This window comes from Cavia porcellus, unplaced genomic scaffold (assembly GCF_034190915.1).
Source record: "Cavia porcellus strain 051 isolate PalLab524CR breed Dunkin Hartley unplaced genomic scaffold, mCavPor4.1 scaffold_47, whole genome shotgun sequence".
Taxonomy (NCBI): Eukaryota; Metazoa; Chordata; class Mammalia; order Rodentia; family Caviidae; genus Cavia; species Cavia porcellus.
In genome coordinates, this window is record NW_026947530.1 from 58,405 (window position 1) to 70,119 (window position 11,715).

At 41.6% G+C, this 11,715-nt stretch overlaps 1 protein-coding gene across 2 annotated transcripts in view; it reads left to right on the forward strand.

Moving 5' to 3' along the window:
• The window catches only part of LOC100715271 (uncharacterized), a 69,738-nt gene extending 58,395 nt beyond the window's left edge, over positions 1-11,343 (forward strand). Inside the window, exons 10-11 of one of the 2 annotated variants that reach the window (XR_010045911.1) lie at positions 4,216-4,412; positions 4,867-11,343. The gene's annotated coding sequence lies outside the window, so the exon portion shown is untranslated. Of the gene's footprint in view, positions 1-4,215 lie in introns of both variants that reach the window. The other variant, XR_010045908.1, reaches the window with a different exon arrangement.
• The last annotated feature ends 372 nt before the right edge of the window (positions 11,344-11,715 follow it).

Sequence of the window (11,715 nt, forward strand, 5' to 3'; positions counted from 1 at the left end):
TTTGTGTATCCTTTCTGAGGCACAAGGAGGAAGCAGTGGTGGTAGGGAAATGAGTCCTCACCCCTGCTAGGGTGAGGACTGTGGATGGGGAGACCAAAACAGACATATCTGAGATTGGGTGACCATCAGGGATCCTGGCTCCTGGCTGGGGGTGAATATGAGTAGCCCTTGGTTTTCTGCAGCATGATTCTGGCTGATCTCGAGAGTCAGTAAGGGTGGAGAAGGGAAACAAGACACCATCAAGGGGAGGGAGTAGTGTCACTTACCCAACCTGAGGATCATGACCAGCAGCAAGTGGAGGCGAGGGGACACCTAGAGGTCCAATGCTGATGCTGGACTCAGGGTTGCAGGAGGGGAGGTTGGACCCTTGGGGCAGGAAACCTCCCTACCCTCCTCACACGAGGCATCAGATGGCAGGCTGAACTAGGGCATGACCTAGGCCACTGACACAGGCAACTTCAAAGCAAACAGCAATGACTATTACAGACTGGGTGTGGTTAGGCCTACTGAGAAAAGACCATTGGCCTCAAGCCATGGCTGAGGGCATGTTTTATCGAGGTGACAAGACAGAGGTGGGAGGCTTTGCTGAGGGGGGTACACAGTTCTGGGTCTCTTGAGTAGAGGGTCTAAGCCTAGGTGATAGGACAGTGTTGGGTACAGGGGGTGCTGGCACGCACCACATGTCTCTTGTGGTTTTAGGGGAAATCATCTCTCTGCAGGTTGAGCTGTAGGGGAGGCTGCAAGCTGGTGGAGCTGCATGGGGAAGCTACTGGCTTCCTGTTTTGCTTTGCACTCCTCCAGGTGTCAATAACAGATCTGCTAGGGGAGTTTTTCCCTCCTAGTTAGGTGGGGGTCTAGATCAGAGCCCTGACAGTTCCATTCATGCAGTGATGAAGAGAGCCATTTCTGTGCCCCGGTCCCTTTTCTGTGAAGCCCACACTTGTTTGAATGATTCTGCAGAAGGTGCTGCTCTCCCTCTGGGCTTCTGCAGGGGAAAAGAGGGAAACAGTGTCTATGGATCAATGTAACTTGATTGACTAGGGACCTAGGGGACCCCTGCTATCTTCACAACTAAAATAAATGACTCATATTTGTAAATATCACATTGTCTCTTTAGTGTAAAAGTAATAAAAACTGAAGGAGTAATAAAATACAAAATGTATAATAGATATTGTAAAAATGAAAGGGAAGGAAACTGCTCTAAAGGGTATAACTGTACATACGTTTAAGTGTGTTAGATATGACCATATTACTGTTTGTTGGATCATTGAACAGAAGGGTCTGCACTGTCATTGTTTGATTGTCCACTTTGTATACTTTGATTTTGTACAACTATTTCTAAGATGACAAAATGTAATTTATCAACTACTGATTTCTAAGTGTTAATCATTTTTTGAAATTCTATTATTCTACCCTTTTTTCTGTTTTGCCTTTTTCTTTAAATAAAAAATTGAGCATATAGCACAAATATGATTCACTGTATTTAGCTATGTTTATCCTGAAAATCAAGAATAAGAAAGCTCATTTTTCTAGAGAGATAATGCCTCCAAAGTGAGCAGAGGAGAGGTGGATTAGGAACCAGCCATTTTGGATTGGGACAACATGAATCAATGCTTGAGAACATCACAAGAACAAGGAAGGATTCACCCTATGCCAGCTCAAACTTACAAAGGTGAAAGAATTTTCTTGAGAAGAGAGATCCAGAGCACCCCTTTGGAGAAGGAGAATGGCTGGTGAATTCCCAGGTATTTGGTAAACCTGCTGGGCCTATAGGACTGAGAGCCCAATACATCTGAAATGCATGAAGATGTGGCTGCTGCTGGAGATGATAGCAGACCGTGGCATTACCAGAATGTGTGGGTTTCACAGGCAGACATCATGCAAGAGCTACTGTCTCAGAGAGGCTTCCTCCAGGCTTCAGAAGAAGGTTTTGGAGTCCAGGCAGGCTGCCCTGATAGTGCAACGCATGAAGCTGCACAAGGTGGGAGAAGCCAGGAACATGAAACATCTGAGGAAAACTACAAATTGAACAAAAGAGGCCCAGGAGAGATGCAGTGAGATCTGCAGTCACCAGCAATGTCCCAGGGCCGGGGCTCCCACATACCCTTTGGAGTTTACATCACAATATGACAACTTGCCTCAGTGCTGGGAATGGACCTACAGGGTTTATCTGCCTGGCTGGGTTTTGCTCTTCCTGTTGTTCCATTGCTTTCTCTATTCCTGTTTCACCCTCTTGAAATGAGAATGTTTATCCTGTGCCATTGTACAGGAATATTATCTTTTTTAAATTTAAAAAGAAAAAAACCAAAAATCATGATACAAAATTTCAAAAACCATATAACAGGAATTAATACTGGTTAGTATATTGCATACAGTTATCTTCAGATTGGTTGCTCAGGTTAGGAGATTTAGTCATCAAAAATGGCCAAACACTAAAAGCACAAGCCATTTTTTCAACAGAGACGAGTAGTGAAATTATCTATCATATATGAAAGAAATATATATGATATATATGTACATATATATCATATATATATATATATATATTCTTTTTTCTTTTCTCTCATCTCAAGTGTTCGTTCCTTTTGAGCAGTTTCTTTCACTTTCACAGTATCTATTGTACATTTTGGATTCTGTTTAACTTTCTTTGTGATATTTATAAAGGCTCACAGGTGAGTTTGTTTTGGATCTATGAGGACCCTTTGGCCTCAGACTCTTCAGCGTTGCTGGAAATGTTCAGATTTTTCAGACTCTTAGAAATGAAATTAATGTATTTGTGTATCATCACAATTAGGAGTGTTTTGCATTTCGTTACATGCAGGAATCTTCTGGGTAATAGTGGTGGAGTATGGTGTTTATATCTAGACATTCCCCAAAAGCTCATGCATTTATAGGTGGAGATTATAGCTGACTTCTTGTAAGGAGACAGGGTCTTGTGAGGAATGAATTACCTTGTTGAGACCTCAAAAATTAGGATTCTAGAGGCAGTGAAAGCAAGGCTTTACTCCATATTCTTGCAAGAATGGTGTCTGCACACAGACAGGTGCATCCAGGTGAGAAACTGTGGACTTTCACTCCTGACTCTCAGGCATCCTCCCTGATTTCCAAGGCCTGGGATCCAGGTTGCTGTGCATCCTGTGCATGTGTCTTGGCCCATGCCTGTTGTTTCCTTTCCCATTTCCCATTTTCCTATTCCTCTGTCTGAATTCCTTTCTGGGGTTATTTATGGAGTTTTGAGTTCTCCAGACTATAATTCTGGAAAGCCTGCTGAGGAATTATCTCTATACTAGGACCTTATCTCTGGTGTGAGTCTTTAACAACCTGTGTGTCTCTGTCTGCTGTTTGACCCAGCTAGTTCTGTGCATAAGAGCTTCTTGGAGCAGCTAATCAAATATGAACAAGTTCAAGTATTTTTATTTATTGTATTCTGCTATGGGTTGTCCCTAGGACATGGAGTGGAAGGATGTTTCTCTCCCATCTCCTCCTGTCACTTGCAGTCGCTTTGTGCTTCCTGGATGTCCTGCCCTGAGCAGCTCTCTTCTGCTGTGCATCTTGCTTGATGCACAACAGACTATAAACTGAGTCATGTAAAACTAGGAGTTTTGTCATAGCAACAAGGAAAGTGACTAAAACAGGAAGAATCTACCCAATGAGTAGAGATGGGCATGAAACATGAATCCTTCACAGAACAAATAATTAGAAACAAGCACATAGGTGTGTGGCATCAGAAGATAACTCACTAGTATCTAAATTAAGTCTTCAGAGTGTTCAACATTCTGTCTGTGGAAAATGAACCTAGGCCTAGGGTATTGGTCAGGGTTAAGTATGGCGCATGAAGTTTGATGCCTTTCCTTAATACTGAAAACAAAGTAGGTGAGACAGGTCAGAATTTGGAAAAGAAAGTGATAATTTCACAGTAAATGAGTACAAATTAGCCTCTAGATCAGGAGCACATCTAGTACTAGTCAAGGGTTAGCATACTTATGAGGAGATTAGGTCACAGGGACCCCTTCCCTGTGGGTGAGATTAAGGCCCTGGTGAAGCAGCTCCTCACAGCATGTGGCTTTCTCTTCTCCTCCACCACCACCATGTGCAGACACTGCACAGAGGCCCACAGAAGAGATCAAGGGTGGGAGCTTGATTTTGGACTTGTTAGTGTTCCTAACTGTAGACAAGTAAATTCTTTTTGTTAATATAGACATTATTCACTTTCAGCTATTTTTTAATAGCAGTAAAAATGGATTTAAACAGAAATTGGTACCAGGGAAGACAGTGCTATCACAGCTACTCACACATGGGATGGCAGCTCTGAAGAGGACAACCCGCTTCATGCTGCACTGAGTGCTGCAGAATGCAGGCACATCTGAAGGAAGGGTGGAGGAGGCTCTGCTGCGGGCTCAGGAGGAGCAGAGGTGAGGAGGAAAAGCCTAAAGTTTCTTAGGGCTGATCTAACTGGTCACAAAGGGAAGGTTAACAGAAGTCACAGGCAAGTATGATGTATAGATTGAATTAAGAAATATCTTACTGGAAAGTATTTAATGTCACCATTCTGGCAAGAAGTAAAGAACTCACCTCCATTATGCTCTCACAGGAGGGCATAATGCAATTCACAGGAGAATTTGAGTAATGAAGCCAGAGAACTTTAGAAATAAATTTCTAAGCAGTAATGTGTTTAGGGAGCTGTGTGACTTTTCTTTACTGCTTATATGCAAGAAAGGAGTTCAAATGTAATTTGGCATTTGGAAGCAAGTAGAGGAAAAGCACGTGGAAGACACAGCCTTGCCTGTGAAATACTTCAAAAGGCCTGGGACTGTGAGGAGCTCCCATCCTCACCATCACCTGAGATGTCTGATTTTCGGTTTCCAGCACATTGAATTGCACCCCAGGAGATGTCAGTGCCTGCTGAAACCCCATGCCAGATCAGGAGGACCTGGAACTGCCTGCCCTGCTCCCAGCCAATGCCAATGACTGCAAGGCAACCACATGGGAGTCATGAGGACCCTGGCATTGTACTCTCCACCTTTGGTCTCTGGGTTCTCTCCATAGCACAGGGCAGCAGAGTTGACAAACAACCTGCCTGATCAAAGATAGCACCTCAGAGCAGAGCTTTGCTTCAGGACTGAAATGATCATTTCCCAGAAGAGTGCAAATCATCGTAGTACAGGGACACATGCAAAACCATTTTGATAGCAATACAATGTGCAAAATATAGGTGTAGAAAATAGCATATATGTTCAGCAGGAAATAGATAAGGAAAATGCAGTGTTTAAACAATGGAATACAGCAATGCTGTAAAAAGCATGATAGTAAACCACTGTCCTAACCTGAGTAGGAAATGTTGAGGTGATTGAGTTAGTTAGGGCTGTGTCTGGGTGCATTTACTGAAGACAGAAGACTCACCCCGAGTGATACTGGCACCACCAATACGCTTGTAGCCTAAAGGAGTAAGCAGGAAATGAAGCAGGAAGTCTTCCTTCTCTTTGTTCAGTGGAGCTTCCGTCTGCACTTTCTCTCCTGATGTTTATCTCCTGGCTTCCAGCACAGACTCTTCAGTCTTGCACTGCACACCTTTTGGTTTCCTGATATGAACTTGGACAGGTCTCAGCAGTGAGCTCCAGAACTGTGACTTTTGATTGAGTCATTCAGATCTGCGTCATGGAGAGAGAATTCTTGAAATTTTTCATACTTGATTCTGCTTTTGGCCATTGCAATCCCACTTGTAAATTTGTATATTTTAATTATATTAAATCTGGCTCTCTAGGGAGCACTGACTGATGTCTTAGGTAAGTGTAAAAACATAATATTAAGCGGAATCAGCTAGACACACAAGAAGAAATACCCCATATTTTTGTGCATAAGAGAAATATATGTATCATGAGCAGCTCGGGGGTTGTAGTGGCCCTGTCCCTCACAGACCTCTGTGTACCGATCCTGAGGACAGGAAAATTTCTCTGGGGAGGCCCAGGCTCCTTGCAGATCTGTGCCCTGATTGCCCTGGGATGTTACAATGACACTATACACCTGTTTACACAGTGATTCTGACTACCCCAGTAACACAAGCAGCACAATAGCCACAGTAGCACAGGCCACCACTCCAGAAGGTACACTGAATACAAGTCATAACATATTCATCATCAAACAACAGGTGCCCAAAGTTCAAAACTGTGGAGGCACTGCTAGGTATGCCTTGGTTGAAAACAACTGTCTGATTTAGCCTTTGGCCTGAGGCTAAACCCTGCCAAGGGGCAGAGGTACTATAGTGATTCCCTCCTAGAGGAGCTTTCAGAAATATGTGCCTGGGCCACCAAGTAAAACCAAACAAAGTCTGTCCTTGAAATGTCAAACCAGTAGAGGCACCCATATGCAAAGCCTTGCATCCTGTCTCAGCCCATGAGAGTTGTTTCCAGTCAATCCCTGGGTGGTAGGAGCCCAAGCACAGCACCAGGCTATCTGGAAGGCTGGATATAGACTTAGGGTGCATTAAACTCAGGACTAAATGTTTTTGGCATTTTCCTTCTTGGAATCAAACTTGCTTGGCACATGTTGCCCTGTCCCCCATTTTAATATCAATCCCTTAGGAATGATGTCTGTCTTATGAAAGATTCTTGCCCTAATTTACTATACAATTATGGTGGCGGTCTAACATGGCAGAAGGCCAAAGGAATACTTACCACTTCTTCCTTCTTCAGCCCTGATTGCAACTCCCTTTCATGTTTGTAAGCACAGAGAATTCCAATCCCTCACACATCATCAATGCTCATTTCATGTGTCACTTCCATCAGAGGTCATATAACTCTCTGCCTCTCTCAATCAGGTCGAAGGAGACAGCCCAGCCACCATGGGTTGTTTGCTCCTTTCCACATCCTCAATAAACTTGCTCTTTCCTTTTTTGTACTTTTCGCTTCTGTATTGTGCCAGAAAACTCTAACATCCTGTGCTTGTCACTGCATTGTATTTGGAAGCTAAATGTTGATTTCACAGGCTCTGGGCTGGAAGGAATATGCCTCAGGATGAATCCTGTATGGATCTCACCCTTGCACTATGTAGTTGAGACTGTGGATCACAGATGTTTGAGCTGCTGCTGAAGTTATCTCAGATATGCCGAATGGGAATGAAGGCAATGTTTGCACGATTCAGAAGAACACAGGTTTGGGGGCCATGCATACAGAGCTAGGGTTGAAAATGTCCCCTCCAACAATGACATTTCACTAGTGTGATGGTATTCAGAGATGTAGTGAGGTAAGAACCATCATGCAGGGCTCAACTTCCTTGTTCCCTTCTCGCTTCTGTTATTTCGGGGTACTACATAAAAAGCCTCACCAGAGAGTATCACCTGGAACCTTGATCTTGAACTTTTCTGCTGTGAGAACTGTGGAAAATAAATTTCTGTTTTGAATAAATCATCCAGACTCAGGTATTCTGGTATAGTACACAAACAGATTTAGACATAAGGCACTGTAATAATGTTCCACATGTCACAGCACTGTGACTGTGAAAGACCTGAGAAGCCACAGGAACATCATGCTTCTTATTCTTCTTCCCTGTAAGTTTATTTGACTTGTAAAATATGCTGTATTTCTTTAAATATTTACTGCTAATTTTCTAACATTAATGTCAAAATTCCTCTCACATGTGAAGACTGCCTGAATACTGCATACTCAGTAATACAGCTGATTTATTCATTGTTGAAAATATGCATTTCAAAGCTTTGTCATTGCTTAGGAAAATGTGATGGATGGATTGCTGTAACCTATATAAAACCACCTCAAAAGTCTCCCCAGAGGCAAGAAAAAAAATCAAAGGTAACTCTAAGAGCAGAACAGGATGTCTTCCAATCAAAACTTGCTTGTTTGCAGGATAACTTGCTTATTTTCAGGGTGTGCCTTCCCCAGAGGATGTTTGCCTAATCTAAACTTGCTTGTTAGCCCAACCCTTACCTGAACCTTGCTCTTCCTGAGAAATGTAACTGCCCTGTTCCTGTTCTGTAGTGCACCGCGAAAACTCTCCCTGCATTGTGAGACCAACAGATGTTTGTGGTTTTACAGGATTGAAAGCCCTGTCCTCTAGCTGTTAGTCATGCAGTCTTCCATATTGGCTACTGGAGGCTGCGTCGCCAGGCCTATGCTTTAATAAATAATTTTTTTCTTTCCAAATTATTTTCTCTGCCTCCTCCATACCTCAGGAAGCAGACCATCACATGGATGTTTGGGAAAATTTTAAGTTTTCAGTCATTCTGTAACCATTTCTAAAGAAGAATTCTTTAGTTAACATCACAGTATATTTCTTAAATATTTTTTCTGTAAACATTTGACCAATTTATGCACTGAAATTCACCATTGTTATTGATATAGGGGAATGAAATTCCTGACCTACTCAATGTCCAGTATAAATACATGTTCTCTAAAATCAAAGAATGAATTTTAGGAACAACAAAGGCTAAGAGCAGAATATATTTGTTGAGAGAAAGAAAGCTCCTGTCTGGCAGAGAGACACAAGGGGTCTCAGGTGGGTTGCCAAAGATTCTGTCTTTTCTGGGGATTTTATAGAACAAAACTAAAAAGTGAAACCGAGAAGTGAAGCTAACAAGTGAGGTGAGGGAAAAATGGGAACTCGCAATGTGGTCATGAGGTAGGACAGAATTATGGTCAACCAGTAAGATTAATTACTCAAGTAAAATTGATTAAATCAGGGACATATGGGGAAGCAAGTCACTTAGCAGGCAGGCATGCTTAAAGAGCAGTGACTCTTCCTGTATAGGGTCAGAATGGTGACTCCTGGCTTCCTCCCGGTGATAGAGAACTATTTAGAATACCAATCCTTAAAATGTGGGTGTATTTGCTTGATTTTTGTCTTTAGATTTGGCCCACAGCAGGTGTTTGTCTACTCCAAGGTCACAAGACATCTGGTCCTCTGGACCTGCTCTCTCATGATCCCAGCCCTGTTTGACTGCTTATTATATTTCTAACTCAGCTGCCTATACCATGATTACAACTTTCAGAAAGTATGTGATAGGATTATCTTCAGAGGATAAAAGATGCTTCCAAAAGTTGAGGAGTATAAGACAAAAGAGGCCTTTATTCTGGGAACATGGGGAGAGAAGACTGGCGCACTGGCCGCTGGAATCTGGCAATCTCTCTCGTGGACACGTGGTGTGGGGGAATATAAATAGCCTAAGCTTAGGGCAGTGACTTAAGGCCATTTGAGATGCACAGGTATTTCATTGGCACACGTTTGGCACCAGGGACAGGTTCTTAGGGATGAGGGTATAGGGTTACTGGTAAATCTATAGGGGCGGGGGAGGCAGGAGCCCCTTAATTTGGCTGAGGCTTCTCCTGGTTAAAGTGTCCGGTCTGGGCCAGCAACTCTTTCAGTATGACTGCACGGACATTCTGTACAGAGTGATTCTGCTCTTGAGAGTTCCCAAATCCTTTGAGTTCTACAATGTTTATTTGAAATCAGGCAAAATAAGCCTGAATTTCCACTGATACAAAGCATTGGTGCTGCTACAGGACTGTGCAACCTGATGATAATATGATACTTTTCTATGTATTTGATATAGCTTTGTCCCTGGGTTTACTATGAGAATATTATGACTCTCCAGGCAGGCTTTCCTTGAATATATTTTATTAATAGCTGACTTTATGGTGAAGAATTTGTCATAGCTTATCTTTACTATCATAAGGAAGTGACTCATGATTAGATTTTGAAGATCTGTTTTTCCTGTTCTGGAAACTGAATCTTAGTTTATGGCAGAGGGTGCAAATTGGAAACCCTATGGAAAACCATGCAAATTAAGTCTTCCCAAAAGGATTTTAGTATGATTTTTATTTATAGGGTGGCTGTTTGCATTCATTATAACATTCATTATAACTGTTTATCTTCATTATAACTTTCATCTTGCCAAGTTTTCAGTAATATTCATTAGGTTCTCTCAGGATTTATAGAGAAACATGCACATTTCATTCTTCGGAATTCTGAACCCATTTCCTGTTTTCTCTGCCTTTAACCAAAGGTTTTCTCTTTGACTAAATACCTAAAATAATCATCATGGAATAAATTCTTGATGTGATTAAACCATGGTTTTAAAGATATGCCCACAGCCAGTGCAGCCTACAACAAAGTGTCTGAAGTCTGCATTAGGTCATGTGTATGTGTTTACATGAGTCACCTCTTTTCACTAACAGTGAAAATCATGAACTTGCTGCTATTTTAAATTTTACTAAAATGGTTTTAATTAAATACTAGATGTCAGGTCCCTGACTTGTTCTTTTCTTGGGAAATCATGCCATGAAATGAAAAGAGGAAATTGGATTTTAAACCACAGTCATTGTTTGAGTGACATTTATATGGAAAATGGGACACTGATGAATGTGACCAGGCCAGAAATGGAATGATTTCCATTTGTGTCTCATTCATGTCTGATTTGTTTCAGTCTCCATTGACAATCAAATGCCTATGAATCTTTAGAGATCACTGGAGTGTTCAATATATGACACAAGTAGAACTGCCAAATTTTTGACTGGTGGAGGAGCATAAAGTGTTTAATTACTGTTATAGAAATGTACTTTTTATATGCACAAAATGGTCATAAAATTGATACTATAGTTACTGCTTTTAATGAGTATGTTTTCTGTAATGTTAACCTAAGTTGGTATTTTAGTGTTTTCTGAATTGACTGAATAATAGACAGTGGACTTCACATTGGCCTAAAGTAAGGATATAAAACATAAAACAGGATTTGTAAGTAAAAAGAAGGAAACAGCATCTCTGGAATGGGAACCCATCATAGTGGGTCGCTGTGGTCCTGAAACTGTCTTATGACCTCCTCCCCAGTGGCACAGGAGTTAGGCCATTCACACAGAGACTCCGTGGAGACCCCATGACACCTAAGGGGTTAAAAATCAGTTAGTGCCTGCTACTTGTCACATAGTTGAACTGCAAAATTAGGCTTAACTACGTCAAACTTCTTCTTCCTGATAATACGTGCTAGATCAACTTGACTGCATGTGGCTATAAGCCATATGTCCTTCCCCACTTAGAAAAACATACACAGTTTCCAACTTACTCTGAGGATTTCACGTTTGGACAGACTAGCCCAGTAAAAGACAAATTTAACTCTGTTTGCTTTGCTAAAACTCACTTGCCTCCTTCTGGGAATCTACTTAGAACTAGCTTGCTGGACAACCCATGACTTAATCCATTTACCCAATCATGTAATATCTGCCATCCGCCTTGCACTTTCTGATTGCAAACTAAACTGAACCCTAAACTGACTCATGGTTGGTGACTTGGAATGGATTCCAACGGACCTGCTGGTGTAATAAAAGTTGCCTTCTGATTCCACAGTGCAGAGTCTTCATTCAGTTTAATACTGGTTTTTCTGCAACAAACTGATATATGTAGAGTAAGCAGGAGACATCTTATATGTGTTAAAAACGTGTTTTCTCTGTTGTCTGCAATTTGTTTTTGCTTCTTTGCCTTTGATATACATTCCCTAAAAGTAATTATAAATTCTAGGTTCAATATTTGCTTTGCTCAAACTCACTCCCCTCCTTCCTGGAATATTTTGTTTAGTATTCCTGCTGCCAATCGTAACATAAATCATATGAAGTTCACTTGAGTATGGTTTTGGGGCATTGCCTAGGTAACTTCCGTAGATGACTAAGTGAACCTAAGTCAAAAATGTTCCTTATTCCAGAATTAGAAACCCCCGCG